This window comes from Lygodium microphyllum, chromosome 26, assembly GCF_053477565.2.
Source record: "Lygodium microphyllum isolate KBCC chromosome 26, Lygodium_microphyllum_v1.1.10, whole genome shotgun sequence".
NCBI classification, from domain to species: Eukaryota; Viridiplantae; Streptophyta; class Polypodiopsida; order Schizaeales; family Lygodiaceae; genus Lygodium; species Lygodium microphyllum.
The window spans coordinates 51,875,412-51,898,786 of record NC_141160.1 but is presented as its reverse complement, the minus strand read 5'-3'; positions in this window follow the sequence as shown (position 1 = coordinate 51,898,786).

The window sequence follows — 23,375 nt, the reverse complement described above, 5'->3', positions numbered from 1 at the left end:
AGCCCTCGCAAGGCGACGCTTAATCCTTTTCTAATGCTCACTTTTATTTTCGCTCCAACCTTCCTTACTTTCTTCTTTTCCAGCGAGACGCCACCCCTAGGAAGACAAGGCATCGGCCCTGGGTCTGACTCGTCCCTAGGAACCTACCAGGCCTTCGCAAGGCGATGAGCAACTGCTTATAAATTTTTCTTTCTTTTCTTTTCTATTCTTATAGGGGTTAGAATCCCTTTTTACACACCTTTGTATATATTTATTTTGTTTTGAGATATTCAGAGTTCTTTTTCCTCTCTATCATCATCATTTTTCCTTTGGCAGGCTTCTCTAACTGCCTCACAACTAACAAGAACTCCTAGAATGGCTGCCTAGCAGGCTAGCAGAACAGGGTTACTAGGACTGCCTTCTAAAACAGGTCTTTTGATGCCTGACAATGTCTTTACAGGAGGCAACGACTACTCAGACCTCCCTCAGACATACCTAACCTAAACCTAGGACTTCATGCCTTGGACGCCGGTCCCCAACAAGAAAAGAAAATCCCCTACAAGTACACAAACACATATAGCATAAAAACACGTTACTCGTAAAGGAGAGATATCACCTGGATAGGGCCACAAGAAGTCCCTGCCGATATAGGCTCCTTCCAAGCTCTTCTTCGAACCTGTCTAGCATAGGACTAAAACAAGAAACCATTAACCGCACCCGTACTAAACAGACAACTGGCCCTCTTGGCCTAATGAAATAAAGCATTTCACTACAAAAACTGATCGGCCCTCTTGGCCTAACGAAATCAAACAAAATAGAACCTACACATCCCTCCCCGAAATAGTACAGATATACAATAATATGCTCCTTTCCAAGGAGGAAAAATAGGGCTCACAGCCCTAAACTAAATGCATAAGTTTATGACCCATCCCTCCTGCATATATAGTAAGAGGCGTACACATAACATGTTGTCTAATCAACCTATGGGTCTAGGATAACAATGGTAGATTGGTCGCGGCCACTCTTTGCATCACCCATATCAACCATCGCCTGCCATATATTGCATGCTCTGATAACATCCCCCACAAGCGACCGGGTCCTGTCTCATTATTGATAGCAATATCCAAACTAGGACCACAGAAGAAGAAAATGTCTTCTTCATAAGCAAGGTTTGCTAGTGAATCCGCAAACTGATTCCAGTAACGTGGAATCAACTGAAGAGACACGCTCTCAAACTCCTTAAGTAGGGTCATTGTAGTTTGATGATACATACAAAGGATGGGATTCCGCACCGTGTATTTCCCATCTAGCTGATTCAAGATCAACTGGAAATCCCCTTTTACTAACAACCACCGAATACCACCTTGTTTGGCAATATGCAGTCCCATAATCAAGGCCTTATACTCCGCCATATTATTAGTGAATCCTACCCCAAGATAAGCAGCTAACTTCATTGTAACTCTACGTCGGGGATCTCGGATTACTACTCCAACACTCCCTTTTTTATTAGGGCCCCTGGACGCTTCATAAAAATATAATGTGTATGTCCACAATGGGTTTACACAACCTGCCATCACGAACTCCTCTATTCATAATTATGATAGTCAAAATTTAGCATATTTAGAGGATGAACTGACGGCTCCATCCCACCTTCTTCATTGAACTCAACAGGGATACTTGTCAACATTCGTAAGCAGTGATGGTAGAAGACTTTGATCCCCCATACAAAGGTTCCGTCTTCTTTCTCAATCACTTTGTATCCTTTGCTCCACCAGATAAGTTTCCCATATCTCTGCTCCAGATATGGGTGCTCCAAATAAGGAATTAACCGCCCCATCAACTAGCTTTAAGCTCCTTTGCAGGTCTCAAATCAGCCCCAGCATGGACCTGCAATGCATTGCTTTGTGTTAGCATACTTAGAAATAATAAGGTTTAATCTTATTAAGATTAACCTTTTTTTTAAATTCTACTCCCTGTAGATCAGCTAGTAGAGCCGTAGATCTATTTTTCCCTATCCTAATAATCTTATAGGGGCCATCCCATCTAGGTTCCAACTTCTCTGGAAACAGCTCCCTACGCGCATCATAATACAGAACTAATTGCCCTCTTTTAAAGGTATACTTCTTTGCTTTGAAGTCATGCAACTGCTTCATCCAACGTTTAGCTACCTCCTGGTGTAATAAGCTCTGCAATTTCAGTTCATCCAGGTGGGCTATGGTCGTGAAACGTTCAAAGAGTGCATCCTCATCTCCCAAAGAGTGGTTAATTGTAAACCGTATGGTTGGCAGCTCGATTTCGAGGGGTAACACACACTCTTCCCCATAAACTAATTTAAATGGAGTATGGCCGGTAGCTTGCTTGAATGTTGTATTGTACACCCATACTGCTACATACAACTTCTTGCCCCAGTCTTGTTTCTTCTCAAAAACTATTTTAGTCAAGATACCCACAAGCTGCTTATTAGTACTTTCGACTTGCCCATTGGCTTGTGGATTATAGGGGGTCATTTTATTATGCTTGATTTGCCAAGCCTCAATCAGGCTTTTGATCACTTTATTCAAAAAATGGGTTCCACGGTCTGACACTAGTTCCTTTGGTGGACCGAAACGGCAGATAATCTGCTCTAAAAGGAAACTTGTAGTCTCTTTTGCATTGTCCTGCCTCGTCGCCCGCGCTTCTGACCATTTTGTAAAATAATCAGTTGTTACTAGAATGTACCTCTTCTGGGTAGTAGACGACGGGGTGATAGGACCCACAAAGTCAATGCCCCACTTCTCAAATGGAAGGATAGCCATGATAGGCGTAAGTGGGCGTTTCCTATTCTCTCTGCTGTCATGTCTTTGACAGGTATCACATCTCTTAACATACTCAAAGGAATCTTGGAAGATGGACGACCACCAATATACAGCTCTTAAAGCTTTCTGTGCTGTCAACCGTCCCGCGAAGTGCCCTCCACATGCAGAGTCATGGCACTCTTCCAAGATGAAAGGAACCTCATCAGGCATCACACATCGGCGATAGATATCATCAACATCCTGCCGATATAGTGTCCTTGCGATCAAGGAAAACTTCAAAGCCTGTTGTCTGATTTTCCTCTTTTCTGATTTTGATAAACCAGCTCCAGTCTCTCCCGTTGATAGATAATGAGTGATAGCAGTATACCAAGATGGGATAGAAGGTGTATCAATTTTAAACATTTCGTCGATATCACTTCCTTCAGCCAAAATCTCTTTCGGCTCCCCGAAATCCACAAGGCATTCCACAATCCCCTGCAACCTCAGTGGCTTACTCTTAATCCCATAATCGAACTCCTGCAAAGTGATTAACCACTTTGCCAGACGATCAAGCGGTTGCAGCTTGTTCATAAGCAATCTAAGCCCTTTCGCCTTTGTATAGAAAACTAGCTTCTCATAGAGGATGTAGTGCGTGAATTTTTTAGTCGCAAAGACCATTGTAAGGCACAACTTCTCCATGTAGGTATAATTAATTTCTGATATGCCCAATTTTTGACTAGCAAAAGCTATCGAATGATACCACTTTTCCTCCCAGATTTGGGCTAAACAGCAGCTAATACAATGCATGGTGGCTACTGAAAATATGTAAAATACCTCGCCTCTTTTAGGTGCTTTTAAAACTGGTGCTTTTACTAGCTCCTGTTTCACATCCTCGAAAGCTACCTTACAAGGGTTGCTCCATACAAATAGACAACTAAAGGATAATAAGTTCATTAGTGGCAACGTCCTTTCTGCCAAGGCATTTATAAACCTCCGATAGTACCCTATCGATGACAGAAAGCTATGTACCTCTTTCGGAGTGCGTAGTGGACTCATGGCGACTATAACCTTGATCTTTTCAGGGTCAGTTGCGATTCCTACTGAACTGACCACATGGCCTAGCAATAGCCCATAAGGCACTCCAAAGACACACTTCCGTGGGTTAAGAGCAATACAAAATTGTCTGCAGCACTCAAAGCACTTTCTTAAGATAATCAACATCCTTTCCCTTACAATGGCTGCCCCTAGGTCATCAATAAATACTTTCAACTCATCTGGGAAATTGTCACCAAAGGTCTTGTGTGCCGTTCGTGTTGAGATGACAAGCTCAACACATATGGACATTGATGATGGACCGCCTGGTTAGATGGGTCCACAGGTCTACACTTAGAACGTCGGTGGTCATTATGACTCACACATGGCCACTGACTCATTACTTATTATATTCAGGTTGTTACACCTATTTACAGCTGACATAGTTATAGCGCTAGTTGACTAGTATAGTCAGTTATGCATTGTTTGACTTAGTAGGCCACTTTTCTTTATGTTGTATCTTATCTATACTTTGTGTACATTGTAAAGTGTGTGGAAGAAGAAGAAGAAATCAGCAAGAAAACGTTTTGGCCTCCATCTCTCTTCTTGTCTCTTGAGTGAGCTTCTCCTTGTGCATTCTGTGTGTGTTCGGCGTAGCATCTTGAGCAACTCCCCCCACCACACGATTCTTGACATGGTATCAGAGCCGCGCCACTGAGAGAGGTTGATTTCGAAGGCTGAAGCAAAGGAGAAGAAGCAAGGTTCGAGCAAGCAAGCCACGGGTAAGAAGCTCTCCCATCCTTCCACTCTTTCTCTTGGATAGTGCCTGTGGAGGCATCGGAAGCAGGGCAGAGCAAAAATCTCAGATTGTAGTGAGATTTGGTGTGCGCGAAGAACGCTGTGTATTTTGCAGATAGGCCGTTTCAGGGCCCATTTTACAGCCGCAAGGTTACGACAACAGTTTCAGGGTACGCTGTGACTTCGACTGTATTGACCGAAAGTGGGTGCGCAGGTTACAGATTTCAGATCTGTAAGTTCAAAGGTGTTTACCTGCAAGTAAACACAAGGTTTATCTGCAAACTGGTTGCAGATTGCATGTATTGTTGAGTAGACAGTGAAAAAGGCTGTCTGGTGTATTGCTGTGCACTACAGGTCGAGGATTACAGAAGACTTGCTTGCTGTTTAGTATTAATTTTGTGATAATGGCAGAGAATAGTGGAAGCCCCATCATTGAGAAGCTCGACAAGAACAACTATCCATCATGGAAGTTCCGTGTCACGAACTTCGTTATTGGAAAAGGCCTCTACGAGTTTGTTTCAGGTGAAGAAAAGGAGTCGGAGGTGAGTGATCCTCCAACTGCAGAAGAGACAAAGGCACGGAAGGAATGGAATGCAAAAGATAAAAAGGTCATGTATTGGTTGTCTGCAGTAATTGACAATAATATGCTGGGACACATTAGAAATGCAAAGAATTCATATGCAGCTTGGACCATACTTGAAAGTATGTTTTCTGTAAATACAAAGGCACGAAAGATTCAACTCAAGCAAGAGTTGAATACATTAAAGAAAGGGAAGATGTCTATCAATGAGTATGCACTGAAGGTAAGGAGCATTGCAGATGCATTGGCAGCGATTGATGCAATGCCCGATGATGATGATTTGGTGTCGTCTACCTTGGGTGGACTTAACAATGAAAAGGCTTGGAAGTCTTTTGTAACTTCCGTATATGTTAGAAAGCCATTCCCAGATTTCAATGAGTTGGTCTCTCTTATGATCATTGAAGAGATCAACATGCAGAGTGAGACATCTGAAAGAAGTGGTGAACAGGTCCAAGCTTTCTACTCCAGTTCAAGAAGGGGACATGGCAGGTTCTCTTCAAGAGGCCGTGGTATAAGACGTGGTAGTGACAACCAGCAAAACAGATTGAATCAGCAATTTGGCGATATGCAGGTTTCAGGAGGTCGTGGTAACTTTAGAGGCAGGGGGACTTCAGAGGAAGAGGTGGATGGCAGAACAGAGGTTCTAACAACTCTGGTATTGTGTGTTACTACTGTGGCAAAACAGGCCATATTGCAGCCCAATGTTATGCTAAGAAAGATGATATTCGCAGTGGTAAGTTGCAGCAAGGAAACTATGCATCGTCTTCACGACAGAATGAAGACAAAAATGAACGTCTGTTTGTTATGCAGCATATGCTGAATGCTGTTAGAGGAAAGGGAACACATGACGATGTTTGGTATGTTGATTCAGGTGCATCCAATCATATGACCAGCCATGTAGAATGGTTTGGAGAGATGCAGGATTTGCAAAATGTAGGTTATGTACAGACGGGTGATGATTCATGCCACCCAATTTCACACATTGGAAAAGTTCCCTTGTCCTTGCATGATGGTAAGACAAAGAGTCTTTCAGATGTATTACATGTGCCATCTATTACAAAGAACTTGGTGTCAGTCGGTCAAATGGTAGAGCAAGGGCTGCAAGTCAGATTTAATGCAAAGGGTTGCTTTGTAGGAGACTTCAATGACAAGTGCAGGTTGGTAGCAAAGGGAAGTAGAGTTGGACGTATGTTTACTCTGGATGCTGGAATTCCTACTATGAATGCTGCTATGTATGCTAAAGGAAAAGGTGTTGTTGCAGATATTGAAATTTGGCACAAACGCATTGGACATGCAAATGTACAAAGGCTGAAATTAATGCAGTCCAAAGGGTTGGTTACAGGTTTTCCTACATTTAGAGTTGCAGAATTTCATAAGGTATGCGAAGCATGTCAGTTTGGTAAGCAGGCAAGACAACCCTTTTCACATGACAGAGATGTAAGCAGAAATATTCTTGATGTTGTGCATACAGACATTTGGGGGCCTACACAAAATGTTTCTCTTGGAGGAAGTTCATACTTTGTCACATTCATTGATGATTGTTCTAGAAAGCTGTGGGTATATTTTATGAAGGAAAAGAGTGAAGCGTTTGAGCACTTTAGAACTTTCAAGGCTGCAGTTGAAAGAGAAACAGGCTTGAAAGTAAAGTGCTTGAGGTCAGATGGAGGGGGAGAGTACCTCTCGAATGAGTTCAGTGATTTTCCGAGGTCTCATGGGATAAAGAGACAATTAACATGCAGGTATACCCCACAGCAAAATGGGGTTGCAGAAAGGAAAAACAGGCATATTGCAGAAGTTGCACGTGCCTTGATGGCTGAAAAGAATATGCCTAAGCATTTTTGGTCTGAGGCTGTTCATACTGCTGTTTATATTATGAACAGAATTCCCACAGCTGCAGTTCATGATATGACCCCCGAAGAATGTTTTACAGGTAAGAAGCCTGATGTTTCACACTTGAAAGTTTTTGGCTGCATTGCATATGTTCATGTGCCAGATGAGTTGCGAAAGAAACTGGATCCAAAGGCTGAAAAGTGTGCCTTTATTGGATACTCTTTAGAGCAGAAAGGGTATCGATGTTACAACCCTGTCACATGTAAGTTCAGAGTGAGCAGGGATGTCATCTTTGATGAAATGAGCAGTTGGTATGCATCTAATGGTGATGCATTGGATGATGATGATGATCATGACACTCATGTGCAGGCTGAAAAGCAAGAATCACGGACTCTTAGTGGACCAGAGACATCATCCGGTGGTCTTTGGTCTGGGAGACTAAGGAGTACCTCTACATCTTTAGGTGCATCTAGCAGCACTACAGGTAAAGACAAAGGAAAGAATAAAGTGTCAGATGGCATTGATGCAGTTCTTGATGGAGACTCCAGTGGCTCAGAGAGCCTGGATGATGAGCTTGGCATTCCTTTAGTGAGGACTCCAGGTGTGCAGAGAGCACGCGTTAATGCAAAGACTCCATTGAGTGATCCAGTGGTACGCAGGTCTAGCAGGGTGAGATACCCTGTTAAAAGATTTGGTTTTGAAGGTTATGCAGCTCACCATTATGCATATATGGTGAAACTAGTTGAGGATGTTGAGCCCACATGTTTTGAGGAGGCTGCTGGTCATACTCATTGGGATGCAGCAATGGATGAGGAGATGGCTACATTAGAGGCCAATCAGACTTGGGATCTAGTATCATTGCCGAAGGGCAAGAAAGCCATTGGATGTAAGTGGGTTTACAAGATTAAGCACAATGCAGATGGTTCTATTAGTAGGTACAAAGCTAGGCTGGTTGCAAAAGGCTATGCCCAGACATATGGCATAGATTATGATGAAACCTTCAGTCCAGTTGCTAGGATGGCAACTGTCAGATGTGTGATTGCTTTGGCAGTAGAGCTAAAGGTTGGAGGTTGGAGCAAATGGATGTGAAGAATGCCTTCTTGCATGGTGATTTGCAGGAAGAAGTGTATATGGATCAGCCAACAGGTTATGAAGTTTTAGAGCATCCCATGTATGTGTGCAAGTTGAAGAAGGCGCTCTATGGGCTCAAGCAAACACCTAGAGCATGGTCTGACAAGATCAGAGAGTATCTTGTCAACATTGGCTTTTATGTTTCTGATGCTGATCACTCACTTTATGTGAGAAAGGGAGATGCAGGTTCGGTCATCATAGTCATCTATGTGGATGACTTGATTATTACAGGTGATAGTGACAGTGGGATTGCTGAAGTTAAGGACTTCTTGAAGAAGAAGTTTGAGATGAAGGATTTAGGTGAGCTAAGGTACTTCCTTGGCATTGAGGTGATCAGATGTGATGATGGTATATGGCTGTCCCAGAGACAGTATGGCTTGGATATATTGTCCAAGTATGGTATGACTGCATGCAAACCACTTTCAGTCCCATTGGAGCAGAATGTAAAGTTGAGTGCTGATGTTGGGGATGAGATAGAAGACCCTACTATGTTCAGGAGGATAGTGGGGAGTTTGATCTACATGACCATTACAAGACCAGACTTGAGCTACGCTGTTGGTCTTGTGAGTCAGTTTATGCAAGTACCTAGAAAGCCACATTTGGATGCAGTTAGACGCATATTGAGATATGTGAAGTCCACATTACATTATGGACTTTTCTATGAGGCAGGTACAGATGTACAGGTATTTGGATACACAGATACAGATTGGGCTAGTAGTATGCCTGATAGAAGATCTACCAGCGGATACATGTTCTCTCTTGGTAGTGCAGCAGTTGCATGGAGTAGCAAAAAACAATCTACAGTTGCTTTGTCGAGTACAGAGGCTGAGTATAGAGGTGCTGCTGTTGCAGCATGTGAGGTAGTATGGCTGCAAAAGTTATTGGCTGATTTGGATGTGCAGGTGGAAGGTCCAGTTGTCATTTATTGTGACAACATGAGCAGTATACAGTTGGCTAGGAACCCTGTGTTCCATGCCAGGACAAAACATATTGAGGTACACTACCACTTTGTGAGAGAGAAGGTACTAGCAGGTGAGATTGACTTGGTGTATGTTAGCACACAGGATCAGATAGCTGGCATCTTCACGAAGGCATTGGGTACAGAGAAGCTTCAAAAGTTTCGAAGCTTACCTGGAGTCGCAGAGATGCAGTTGAGCTTGAGGGGGAGTGTTGAGATGACAAGCTCAACACATGTGGACATTGATGATGGATTGCCTGGTTAGATGGGTCCACATATCTACACTTAGCACGTCGGTGGTCATTATGACTCAAACATGGCCACTGACTCATTACTTATTATATTCAGGTTGTTACACCTATTTACAGCTGGCATAGTTATAGCGCCAGTCAACTAGTGTAGTCGGTTATGCATTGTTTGACTTAGTAGGCCACTTTCCTTTATGTTGTATCTTATCTATACTTTGTGTACATTATAAAGTGTGTGGAAGAAGAAGAAGAAATCAGCAAGAAAACGTTTTGGCCTCCATCTCTCTTCTTGTCTCTTGAGTGAGCTTCTCCTTGTGCATTCTGTGTGTGTTCGGCGCAGCATCTTGAGCAACTCCCCCCACCACGCGATTCTTGACAGTTCGTTGCCATGATCCAGGTGCATTGCACAATCCAAAGGCCATCACATGGTACGCAAAAGTACCAAAGATAGTAATGAAAGTTGTTTTCAACTTGTCCTCTTCTGCAATTGCCACATACAACTTCCTGTCCTAGTCTCGTTTCTTCTCATCCGTCGTTCCATTGGCCTAACAATTTGATTGGGCATTGGTTGTTGACTCACAGGAACAACATTAGGGTTCGAAACTTGGCCTCCAACATTTCGTGGAGCCAACTGACTAGCCATAGGCATAGTCACACTGGGAGGAGCTGGCAGCAAAGGTACATTTTGAACCATGCTTCCTCTCCCATTAGGGTTATTCATAAGCATCCCTTGACTTCCATTCATCAATGGTAAATTACCTCCAGGTACTAGACCCGCATTAAGATTTATTCGCGAGGAGTAGGCCGTTTGTAATCGTGACTCTACTCCTTCTGCCCGCTCGATGGCGGTGTCTATATCAGCCAAAGCCACACTGCTCAATTGTACCTGAATATTGAAATCCAATCCATGCAAGAAGTATTGCAATTGGGCAGCCGGCGGAATAGGAATGTAAGTTTGTAACTTACGAAACACTTCCTTAAGCTTCTTGGCATAGGCTTTCACATTCTCATGGGGAACTTGGTGTGTTACATTCAAGACACACAAACAGTATTGGCCACCTCTTTCAAGGGCATAGTCTCCTCGAAAAATCGCATAAAATTGGTCGAATGTGGTTATGGTTCCAGTCTCTATGCTATGATACCATACTGCCGCCCTTCCTTTTAATGTCATGTTAAAAAACATCATAAGATGTCCCTCATCTTGGGTGCGGTAATTAAACATTAATCTTTGGAATTCACAAATGTGAACTCCGCATCTTCTTCGGCTAACCCATTAAAAATGGGCAAAGGCACTCCTAAAGCTGGCAGATCCGGCATCCCTGCAGGAATTGCAATGGGTTGTGCCATGGCGACAATCGGATTGACAATAGGAGTTTGAACTGATGGGATCACACCCCCACTTGAAGTGGGTTGACTTGGTGGAAGAGAGGAAGAACTTGTGCTTCCTCCTATACTTAAAGGACTATGTGCAGCAGTTGGGTTACCAAGACCACTACCTTTTATGCGTATCGGGCTACTCCTTTGAGGAGAATAGCGACTTACAATCTCGAACTGCCGTCTAGCCCTCTCAGCACGTTCTGCTTTTTGTATCTTGGCTTGACAGTCCTTGTCAGAGGACATAAACCAACTTTTTGGTCTCTAAAAACCCACCACTTATTGGCAGCTCCCGGCAGACGCACCACTGATGGGACCTCAAATGGGCCGGCACTGGCTATGGCACTAGCCCGGACCTCATGCTCATAACAGACAAACACACCCTCATGGCCTCGCAGACCAGGAGCGTCTATCTACTGCTAAAGGACAAATTGCCCTAAAGCCTAATCTATACATTTATAGTTTTGTAGTCCAATGTTTCCCTTTTTATAAACTCCATAGAGGGAGAACCCATATACATTGGCAATGCCACGATAATCACATACATGGGAGGCAACCTCTCGGTAGAAACACTGCGGCCCCACTGCAGCTCTCCTACATCACAGGGATTAGCCCCTTGATGCGCTGCTCAACATATAAAACAAACGAACAAACTCCACTCTTTCGTTTTGAAAGTAATCCAGGAGATACCATGTGTCCTTTCCAAATAATCCCCCAAGAAACGAACGTCTATCCTACGGCTTAGGATGCCTTTTCACACTCAAGCATGGGTCATTGTCATTGAAAACAGGTACTATGCATCCAAGTTTTATTCCGATACCATGATCGTCATGCACATGCAAAGTGAACGATTCTAAAGTGCTGAAGCATAATTTTAAATCAGAAACACGTGGTGCACAATCAGGCTTTTCAATGCATTTACTAACCCATTGCAGCGATGTAAGGATAGCACCGAGACCACACTCGTGCTACTATCCTCTTAATTAAAATATAGCAAAACTATATGCCATGATATGCATCAGAAAATCAGCAATAATCAGCACGCAAATCACACCATTCAAACATCCCAACCCCCTACGTTTAGGTATTGCTTTTGTTGCATAGGTATAGAGGTTCATTTTGTCATGTTTTGATGTATAAAAAATAATAAATCATAAACTTTAACAAGGAGATAGGGCAAACTGAGGCTAAACCTCATGCTTCGCCACTACCATACATCCACAAACAATCATTATATTTTTTCTTATTTTTTCAAGACGTATTTCTATTTTTTTCCTTATTTTCTCCATTTTATTAATTTATTTGGCAATAAAATATGCTATTTTCTGATTTTTCTTGTTCCAATCATTTCATCATACTAACATTCAATTTTTCTTCCATTTTTCCCCCATGGGAACACCTTTTACCCACCCGAAATGAAAAAACTACCATTTTACCACTAAAAGATCGCATTTCGAGTTTACGGGAATTAAATAAAGCATGTAAATCATTGCAAAATCAGAATTTTTTGATACACAACAATTACTCATGATGAAATAGCACTCACATAAATTTTCATCCAATAAGAACATAATTATCATCATAAACTATAAAAAATCCTTCATTTTCTTCATAAAAATGGTCATACCGTGTTTTTACATAATCCGAGACGCCTTGAATGACTGTATAACCAGCAAATGGAGCCTCCATTGCTCTCAATCCAATGCTGCCCATCAATCTTTAGCATCTCCATCAATCTTCATCACCATTTTCTTCATTCTCCTTCCCCGGTTCTTCCTTCAAGATGGTACACATGAATGGCCCATAGAGAAGAGAGAGAGGGAGGAGAGAGAAAGACTAGAATCCGTTCTCTTCATCTGGACAGCCATTCCTCGTGTGAAGACCGGTGATATGATCAGCCAAGAGGGAGAAGTCAAGGCCCAATGTCTGTTGCATGAGGTATTTGTAGCTCCACATCATGATTGGGGGAAGGGGGGGGAGGGGGGATGATGGCGAAAAATGCGCCGCCCTGCTCACGCTTTCTTCTCCATGCCATGCTCACGAAAAATTTGCATGAAAATTGAGGGGGGGTTAAAATCCCCAAAGGGCACCCCCCCTTTGGTCCAAGTTATGTCCACCCTTTCGTATCTTGGCCAATTTGTGGCCCCTTGATCGTCTGGGCTCCGTTTCAAGCTCTGAAAAATCCTGCGCGTCCGGCTTGTCATACCGCACTGACTGGCAGCTCCTAGCATCCCGCACGACAGATGAAAAAATTATCAAAAATCCACAAGTGTCGCTTGGGTGCCTTTTAAAAGCCGTCTTTCACTTGGTGCTTAAAATCGTCGTAGCTGCAACTGCCGCCTTCGATGTTAAATATTTTTCCCCTAAATTCCAGATTTTTTGGCAAATTTTAGGCGCATCATGGGCTCAAAACTCCGCTCTCAAAAATAGATACACAATAAAACCCATACAAGCTCTCACCCTACCCCTGACAAAAGCCCAAAGCTAGTCACTAACTAACTGCTCCAACATGGCGAAACTAAAAATAACTATCAGAGAGGTCACCCTAAGTGGTGGTCTGAACTACCTACCTAATTGAGGACAACTCAACCAGAAGCTCCTCCTAGGCAAGGAATCCTATAACCTGAGCATTAAATATTTTCTTTTAGCATATTTTTCTTTGAGGTTTTGACTTGTCCATACTCAGGCGTGTAAAAAGGAGAGAGCTGAGCATAGTGATCCAAGGAGAACAAGGCATCGACCTCAGAACCTATCGTCTTGGTACACCCAAGAACCTACCAAGCCCTCGGAAGGTGACACTTAATCATTTGTCCTTTTTATCTTCTACTCACTTTTATTTTCGCTCCAACCTTCTCTTATTTTTCTTTTTCTAGCTAGATGCCACCCCTAGGAAGACAAGGCATCAGTCCCTGAGTCTTGTCTCGGCCCTAGAAACCTACTAGACCTTCACAAGGTGATGAACAACTGCTCAAAGATTTATTTTTGTTTTCCTATTTTTATAGAGGTTAGAACCCCTTTTTACACATCTCCGTGTGTGTGTGTGTGTGTGTGTGTGTGTGTGTATATATATATATATATATATATATATATATATATATATATATATATATACTTTCTTTCAAATATTCAAAGTTTTTCTTCTTTTTATCATCAATTTTTATGGCAGGCTTTTCTAATTGCCTCACAACTAATAGAAACTCCTAGTCGACCGCCTAGTAGGTCAGCAGAATAGGGTCACTAGGATTGCCTTCCAAAATAGGTCTTTCAATGCATTGTTGGAGGGGTTTTTGTTAAAAGGTCGAATCCACTGGGGATCAGAGGTAGAAGGAAGTAGAGATAGGAGATGGAAGAGAAGAAAGAGAATAGATAAGAGGTAAACATGACAAAGACAAAGCACAATGAACTGAATCAATATGTATTAAAAGAACCTAGAATCCTTGCACTACTCAGAAGCAATCTCTAGGCATTAGATCTCCTGGAGCTTCTTCATAGTAGAATAAAACGTGCATCAAAATTACAGCTTCTTCTCTGCTGCTCGGAACCCAAATCTGATAGATCCCTTGGCTCCGAAAGGGGGGTAAAATCCCAAGACACCTATTTACAGATCTCTTAGATCACTCCTTCTTCTTTCAATTCAAAGTGCAAATTTCAGCTTGTTTACAGCGATTGCGACGCGTGCGATTTCGCCAATCTGTCTTTTTTATGAAAATCCCATCACTGGCTGAAAAAGCAACTTGCTTTTTGCATGCCATCCTAATCTAGAAGCTTTTTCTAACTTTTTCAAATTTTTACAATAAATAATATTAAAAATAGACTAAAATTATCCAAAAATCTAATATTTTTGGATAATCCATGCAACTCACACTAGTACTAATGACTTAGATCACATTGACTCTTTAGATCAATAAAGAAGTTGGATGATGATACATTCTATGCTTTTTCACACTGTGTCCGCATAGCATCACGACAGCGTGACAATGCCTTTGCAAGAGGCAATAACTACTTAGACCTCCCTCAGACATACCTGACCTATACCTGGAACTTCATGCCCTGATTGTCGGTTCCCAACAAGGAATGAAACCCCTCACAAGTACACATGCACATATAACATAAAAGAATGGTACTCGTAAAAGAAAAGATATCACCTTGATTGGGCCACAAGAAGCTTTGGCACAGTAAAGGCTCCCTCAAGTTTCACGTAATCTATCTAGCACAGCACTAAAACAAAACCCATAAAACGCATCCACACTAAACAGACAAATGGCCCTCTTGGCCTAATGAAATAGAATATTTCATTGTAAACTAACTGGCCTTCTTGGCCTAAAGAAAATAGCTCATTTGATTGTATCTAATGGATGATCTTTTTGGCATATATAATGCAACTTAACTGGCTAGCTGAGACCAAAGATATTATGAGATGTGAGGGCTAGCTACATACTATTTATGTGAGTCTTGATCTTGGACTTTTGTAGATCCAATATCCCAAGCCTTTCTATTGATATCTCAGTAATAAGGGCCATCTCTTCTTGGGTACTATGAGCTAAATGAATGACCTCATTGGGCTCATGAATCATAGCTTTGTGCTCATTTGAACCTTCCCTGTTTGGATTTTGGCACATGTCAATGTTGCAACCCAAAACTAGGTAGAACTTCAACCCTAGGACCATCACCTAGATGCAACTTAAGGCTGTGCATATTGTTAGATGTGTCCTTATGGCCGGTGATCTCATCCACTTGGGATATTTTCTGATTCCAGGAGGCATATTCCATGGTGGATTCTGTGAGGTTTTGAGGTGGATTTCATAAAATTATATTTATTTGCCGGGGCTCGTACACAAGGTGGATTCCTTGTGCGAAAAGTCAATGGGGATGCATGTCCTTTTCGGGTGTCTCGTTAATTTATTGTGCAAGTGGGTGATTCCATAACAGGTGATTCCGCAAAATACATATTTAAATTAATGGACGTTTATGAGTTTAGAGTGCACACTAGTATTAAATTAAGGTTAGGATAGAGTTCCAACCTATTTATTTATTTTGTAGTTGAAGATTGCTAGGTATTCACTTTTGTCAGTTTAATTTTATTATTTTCTAACAATTGTGAATGCTTTAGTTGATGTGTAGAGCAGGTGGCAGTGGCAATGGGAAGCACTCGGCGATAGCGTGTATTCAAGTTATTTAGAAGAAATTATCATTTTTGATGGGCGCGCATCTTAGGCATGGTGCCAATATTTATTTTGATGTGCTTATTTATTAAAGCGATTGACATATATTTATTATTTTGTATGCACATGGGCACACGATTTAAATATTCATTATTGGACAGTGTATTTGGGCATAGCTCAAGTCTTGGGGCACCCAACCGCTTTATTTTTTATTTGGAGAAAAGCAAACACAAAAGCTAAAGCATGCTAATTGTAAATTTGGGTTATTTTTTAGCTTGGAGATGAATAATATATAAAATACATGCTTTGTGGAGCGCTCACACAAGGCATGGGGGAGATTGTACCCAATTGGTCTTCTTGCTTCATGTTGTGCAAGTCTTCTCTCTTGGTTTTTGAGCAAAAAGTAAAGTTCTTTGTTCTTGGGGACCTTCTGGCGCTCGCTGCATACGCATACAACATCCGATTTGCGCACCATTGTTAAGGAATATCCACATGGAATTCGTGGCTCCTCATTTGACACACTAACCATACATTTAAAAATTTTGGGTCTCCAAACCCATCTTATATTCCTTTTTATATTCTTATACTGTCTCATTTTTCCACATTGGTCTAATGGATTCAAAGCGGACTTAAGACCACTATCGAGCACAGGGGAACCTTTGGCATCATGAATCTTCTTCATAGAGATGTCTTTACTTGCCTTTGTCCACTCTGCAACTGCTTATTCATAGAAACCATGCTCTTACTAAAAGAGATAGCATCTAATCAAAAGCATGATTCATCTATAAATTGGAAATGTCTCTCAAGAGCCTTACTAGGAGCATAACTAGAACCACTCATAGAATGCTCATCTAAGCTTGTAGATCTAATGGTTCTATCAATTCTAACGTCGCAACTACCTCTCATGAAAGTGTTGCAAGCCCTGATAGGACTTGCTTGGCTTAGAATATTTTTGCCACCAAGAGGCATCTTGTCATTGCTCATAGGATTGTCATTTCTTACTTGGAGATTTTGGCTACCAAGGTCCCCTACACAGGGTGTTGTGGTATTAGCGAATGAATTTTCTCCTTGAAAAATTAGCTAGATATTTGGATGCACTTGCAACGAGCGGGGAAAACTGCAAAATTTTTCCCAACATCTTTGTATATAGTACTCATGGTCAACTACGTGCATCTTGGCCTCACTTAATGACTTACGAGTTTGCATCCTCACTTAGATTTGTGTATCAATCGCTAAGCCACTCATAAAGAGCTCACATAGCACATTACTTGGCAATTTAATAGCTCTTCCTGGCCAAAGCCTAAGAATATCGTCAAAGGCTCAAGCATATTCTTTAGCACAAGGGTAAGACTCCTGTCTAATCTGTAGAAGCTGTCCTAAAACCTGGGTCATAGGTACCTTATTTTCATATTCATCTAAAAACTTTATCACATAGCTCCTCAAATGATTTAATTGACCCTCTTGGGAGGCTCCAGTAGTATTTTCTAGCTTCTCCCTTCAAGATGCTAGAAAATACAAGCATTCGATGAATATTATCAAACCCACTTGCAAAGAAAGTTAGGTCTTATTCCTTTAGGTGCACCATTGGATCCTCATTTACCAGCCCATGAAACATTGGGAGATCCCTATAAGGAGGAGGGCATTTAGTCCTCTTCTTCGGGATCAGTACTAGGTCATTAAAATCTTCATATTCAACATGACCTGGCTCCAATGTCTTAGGCTCCCTAACCTCTTCCGTTTCCACCGTTATTGGTGTAGGAAGGTTAATATCATCCTTACCATCGCCTATTGATGGTCTTTTAATAATTCTATCCTCATTTGCTACTGTTTCCCTAGAAGTGAAGGTAGGTCCCAATAGAACCTTCCTCTCTAACAAGGGTTTCCCATATACATAGATATCATCCAATGCCTTATGGATTTGTAGGATTGCACTTCGATATCCAATGAGATTAGGCCCTAGCATTGGATGTATCTCTCGATCATAGGCATGCATCACTTTGACCAGTGGTGGCAACATAGTCTTTTCCTTCAAAAACTTATCGCTTTTGAGGTCACAAATGACTGTGCCATCCTAACATCACTTTTGCTCCCTAATCTTTCCTCTAGCTCCCATGGACTATTACTGAAAGTTAGTCCATGGGTGCTTCCCCACAATGACCCAAACTCAAGCATGGTGTCACTTTGAGGGCAAAGGGTAAAGTAATTGGCCACATTTCTAGCCAAAGATCCCCCTAAACCATTTAAAATGGACAAGGTATCTTTAGGGTTATGGGGATTCCTTGGTTTCATCGTCATGCTCATGGCCGAGACTTTAATCAATCTAGTTTAACATCCATTGCTTCAAGGCAGCTCTCGACTATAGAATAAAGCTAAAAGGTCCCTTATACAACCAAGATTCAAAAGGCACCACTTAAAGGCAGCTCTCGGCAAACGTACCACCTGTTAGGACCAAAAACATGCCTGACACTAGCTCTCTAGTACTAGCCAGACCTCTAAAGACGCAAGACACCCCACACGGCCTCAGAGACTCTAAGGGACACGCTATACTAAACTATGATATCGATCTTACGTTTGTAATAGGACACAGTTCAATGCTTACCTTTCCCTACTCCTTAGAGGGAGATCCCATACACATTGGTATAATCTACCATGTATCACATACATATGAGGCAGCCTCTTGGCTGAGTGTCGCAGCCCCACTGCAGCCCTCCTATATCTCGGGCATTGGCTCCTTGATGCATTGCACTAACATAGAGAACGAACATACAAGCTTCACTCTTTTTTATATTGAACGATCTAGGAGTTGATATTTTCTCACTAAACTTACCCCAAAGAACTGATCGTCTATCCTACAGCCTAGGAATCCTCACACACTCCATACTGCTTTTTAGGCAATCAAGTGCTATGCATCCAAGTTTCATACCACGTGGCATGCAAAATGCAGAAGTGTATGACCATTTTCTGAAAATATTTGATGATTAGAAATTAGCCACGTGGTGTGCAAAACAATCCTTTAATGATTTTTAGCCTACGTGTTATTGCGGCATTGCTAGAGACTAGCACCGAGTTTCCTGGTGCTACTAGTCTCCTTAAACTTAAATTATTATCAGCCTATATGCTATACATAAACCAAATAAATCAGAATTTCATGTATTTTTAGCAACTAAACACACTCACAAATGCTCTCTCCCCCATACTATTTAGGTTTTGCAACGTTGCATAGGTGTAGGGTTCAGTTTTATGTCTTTTTTTCATGTAGAAAGCAATAAAAATCACACTAGAACATATAAACAAGGGTGAGCTGAGGCTTAATCCTTATGCCTCAACCTTGTCACACATCCACAAACATGGATCATATTTTTTCTTATTTATTTATTGCGAAAAATCTAATTTTCTCTATTTTTCTCCATTTATTTTTTCAAAAATTATGAAAAATTAGAATTGTGAGCTCTCACTGATCAAAAGCACTCAAATCCATTTTTATATTCATTTTCTTTCCATGGGAACTCAAAACACTCACTAAAACCCCGAATTTCCATGATTTCTTCAAAAACCGTACTTTGTGGGTTTTAGGTGTTTTGAGGAAAAATTATTATGCCATTAAAATTTCTAGTTTTTTTCTTTAATTTTAAAGATAATTTAGCATATGCAACCAAGATCAATCATCATCAATCATTTCCTTCAATTATCTTTCATCAAACAAAGAAAAAGAACACTTATATATAGAGACTCGCGTGTTCAAGGTGCGTATCCCAAGATTGAGAGACTGCTGATGCTTCCCTCTTGCTGCTGACATGCTCTCAAGCCTCGATCTATGTCCTCTACCACTCCATCAACGTCGTTTGCTTCAAAATTGTCATCAACCCCCACTCCCTTCTCTCTTTCATTGATGCATATGAACAGCCCACAAGAGGAGAGAGAAAGGAGGAGAGAGAAATACTAAAATCAAAATTTCATTCCCTTCATCATATTACACATGGTTACCATCAAAATCTTGCCCTCTCTACATAGATAAGGGATCTCCCTCTCTCTCTTGACATGTTTTTGCATGTTTTCTTCATTAAGAGTTTCATTTCATTTCATTTATAAAATGTCCACTTCAAAAAAACCACTTTCACACTATCGTAGAAGGGTTTTTGGCCTGTTTGGAGGTGCAAACGGACTCTGATTCGCAATTCGACTAAATGGCTCTCTTTGTGACATTGAAATCAAGAAAACTTGATCCCTATCATGCAATTTATGGCTCCTGGATATAGTAGTTGTTTTATAATACCAAATCTTGTGGGGATTAAATGGGAGGTCAAACGAACTCTGATTAACGAACCAAGACTTGTGTTGGATTCCTAACGTTGAAATGCATCTTGGAAAACTCTAGCTTAGCCATCCGCCACTGTTTGATTTTTCATAAAAATTGGCTCTTTAACGCCTCTCAGGTACTTTTCGGCTCCAAAAATGGCCTAAAATGCTTCAAACCCACTTTCAAATTGAGACCTAAAATCCAGATCTCACAAGATATCCTGGATGTAGTAGGGACCTTTGTTTTCTATCATTCCACAGCGATGAGGTCTCTCAAGGCGAGCGTCGATGTCCTCTAGTCCAAGTAGATAGCTCTCCATTTTCCTCGTCAGATCCTCCGCTCCAGCCATGTGGTTAGGCATGGCCACATACATTCTTTTGCTCAAAACATTAAGCATGTTGTTAGGCAGGGGCACGTACATTCTTTTGCTCAAAACATTCAGCACTAGGGAAGGTCTACAAATGGGTAAGCAAATATACAACTGAATCTTAAGGTCAGGGATTGAAATGTGCATGGACTTCCAAAGTACACCTAGCATGCCTCACTTTTTGATGACCACCAACATCATTCTTCTTATTCATCATGTGGCTCTATGATGGGTCACTATGGCCATAGTGGTTCTGGGAATGTGTATCCCATATGTTATGGTCAATCCGATGGTATTGCTAAAGGAGAGCCTATGATTTGTATGTTATGTCCTATGGAAAACAATGGTGTTATTATTGGAAGGGGTGGCAATGTGGTTCGGAGACTGTGTGAAGATACTTATGCCAAGATTAAAGTTTGTGATCAAGATATTTGCTTCCTCTATAATCTACCACATGACGGTACCATTACTTCTCTTTGCCTAAACGTCTTCGTTGCATTCATCGCTTGCAATACGATAGAGAAATTGTCCTCAATGTGAAAGATTATGCTTCGAGGTGCCTATGATAAACTGTTTGTGCTTTCAGAAACCTTTGTTATAGAATAGGGCCTTGTTTGTGAACTCCGCCATTCAACAACGCTTGCCCTACCTACGTGCACAATGAGTACTTTCATACTTGATATCTCAGTAAATGACTCATCATGACGAAGTTGTCACATCATTAGTCGAAGGTACTTTTCAACAAAAATATTACCTCAGAGCTGTGCGTTCAATAAGAGGTATGCTATATCATGGAGGGAAAACCAAATGAACGAGGAGACCCATCAGCGAAAATAAATGTCCGAGGCCCAAGCAGAGGAAAAGATGTGGGTTACTGAGAGGGGGTGACAACAATCTTATAGTCTCATAGCAGAGTGTAATTATTATTTTATACAATATTGTACTTAGATGAAATGTGATAGACATGTAGGATTTCAGGAGCTAATGAAGCTCATCCAAGTCAGCATATTGCTTGAGGAAGAAGACTAATGGCTTGATTTGGCAGTTTCTATGACATGAATCAAGGAAACAAAAGCAACATGACAGGATAATCTGATTCACAAGTTTTAAGCTTAAGCTTTTGAGTTTTTAAAAAAATAAAAAACATCAAACGATGGAAAAGCCAAGGCATTAAAAGCCTCAAGCTTTTTAAAAAAAATCTAAAAAGCATATAAACGTGTGAGGATGTGTTAAAAACTATATAAGAAGATGTGTATGAGCAGTTTAGCTCTCACCCTCCTCACTCTCTCCATCAAGATCCACATGAGAGGCTCTTAAGAGGAGCTTTAAGCTCCTCGCCTCTTCGAAGCTTTGCCGTCAAGTTTGAAGGGAGTGGCTTGAGGTTGAGCATGGAGCGCCTCGCCTACTTTGAAGACTTTGTTATCGAGTCACTTTTGAAGATGGCTTGAGTTTGAGCTTGGTGCTCCTCGCCTTCCTTGAAGAACATTCCATAAATCATGACATTCCACTTTCTTCTCTTCTCTCTCAATCAAGATATCGACCTTGTCTTCTCGGAGATCTTTTGATCATATCGGAGAGTTTTTTGATCTTGTATATTGTTTATATTCTTAATCAAAGAATTTTTTTTCTCATTCGTCTTGAATCTAAAATTCTTTTGGATAATTATTTTACGTTGAGTACTCCCATTGCAAAGCGTCCCTGCGGCAAGCAACTTTCACGAACCCCTGCACAAATTCCATGTGACATCGCTAATTCCTACTTCACATCCTCAAACGATATTTGACAAGCTTCATTCCAATTAAACAGACATGTAAAAGATAACAAGTTTGTTAATGGCAATACTTCTTCTACTGATGCACTGATAAATCTTTGATAATATACCACTGATGACAAAAAGTTGTGTAACTCTTTGAAATCTACGCAAAGCCGAATCTGATTATTCTTCTTTTTTCTTGATAATAATTGGTGAACACAGTTTTTGTGTTGAACCAAAAATATCAGGTCATCTTTCCATAATTTTGTCAATTCTTCAAATAGCCCATTGTCGGAGGGATTTTTGTCGAAAGGTCGAATCCACCAAGGATCAGAAGTAGAAGGAAGTAGAGATAGGAGATGGAAGAGAAGATAGAGAATACCCAAGTGGTAAACACAACAAAAACAAATCACAATGAATTGAATCAATATGTATTGAAAGAACCTAGAATCTTTGCACTACTCAGAAGCAATCTCCAGGCATTAGTTCTCCTGGAGCTCCTTTGTAGACCAAAAACGTGGATCAGAAAAATTAGCTCTTTCTCTGCTATCCGGAACCCAAATCTGATGGCTCCGTTGGCTCCGAAAGGGGGTAAAACCGCAAGACACCTGATCACGGATCTCCCAGATCACTCCTTCTTCTTCTTTCAGTTCAGTCTACAGTTTTTAGTCTGTTTACAGCGATCGCGACGCGTGCGATTTTGTCAATCTGTCTTTTTTATGAAAAATCTCCTAATTGGCTGAAAAAGAAACTAGCTTTTTGCATGCCATCCTAATCTAGAAGCTTTTTCTAAAATTTTCAGATTTTTACAATAAATAATATAAAAAATATACTAAAATTATCCAAAAATCTAGTATTTTCGGATAATCCATGCAACTCACACTAGTACTAATGGCTCAGATCACATTGACTCTCTAGATCAATAGAGAAGTCGGATGATGATGCATTCCATACTTTTTCACACAGTGTCCTCATAACATCACGACATCCACCCCCTCTGAATCTGCACATCCTCCGGTATGTGCCAAAATCCTAGTTGTCACCGGATTTTGAGTCCTCCTCATCCTCTGCAACCATATCCTTTACTTCTTC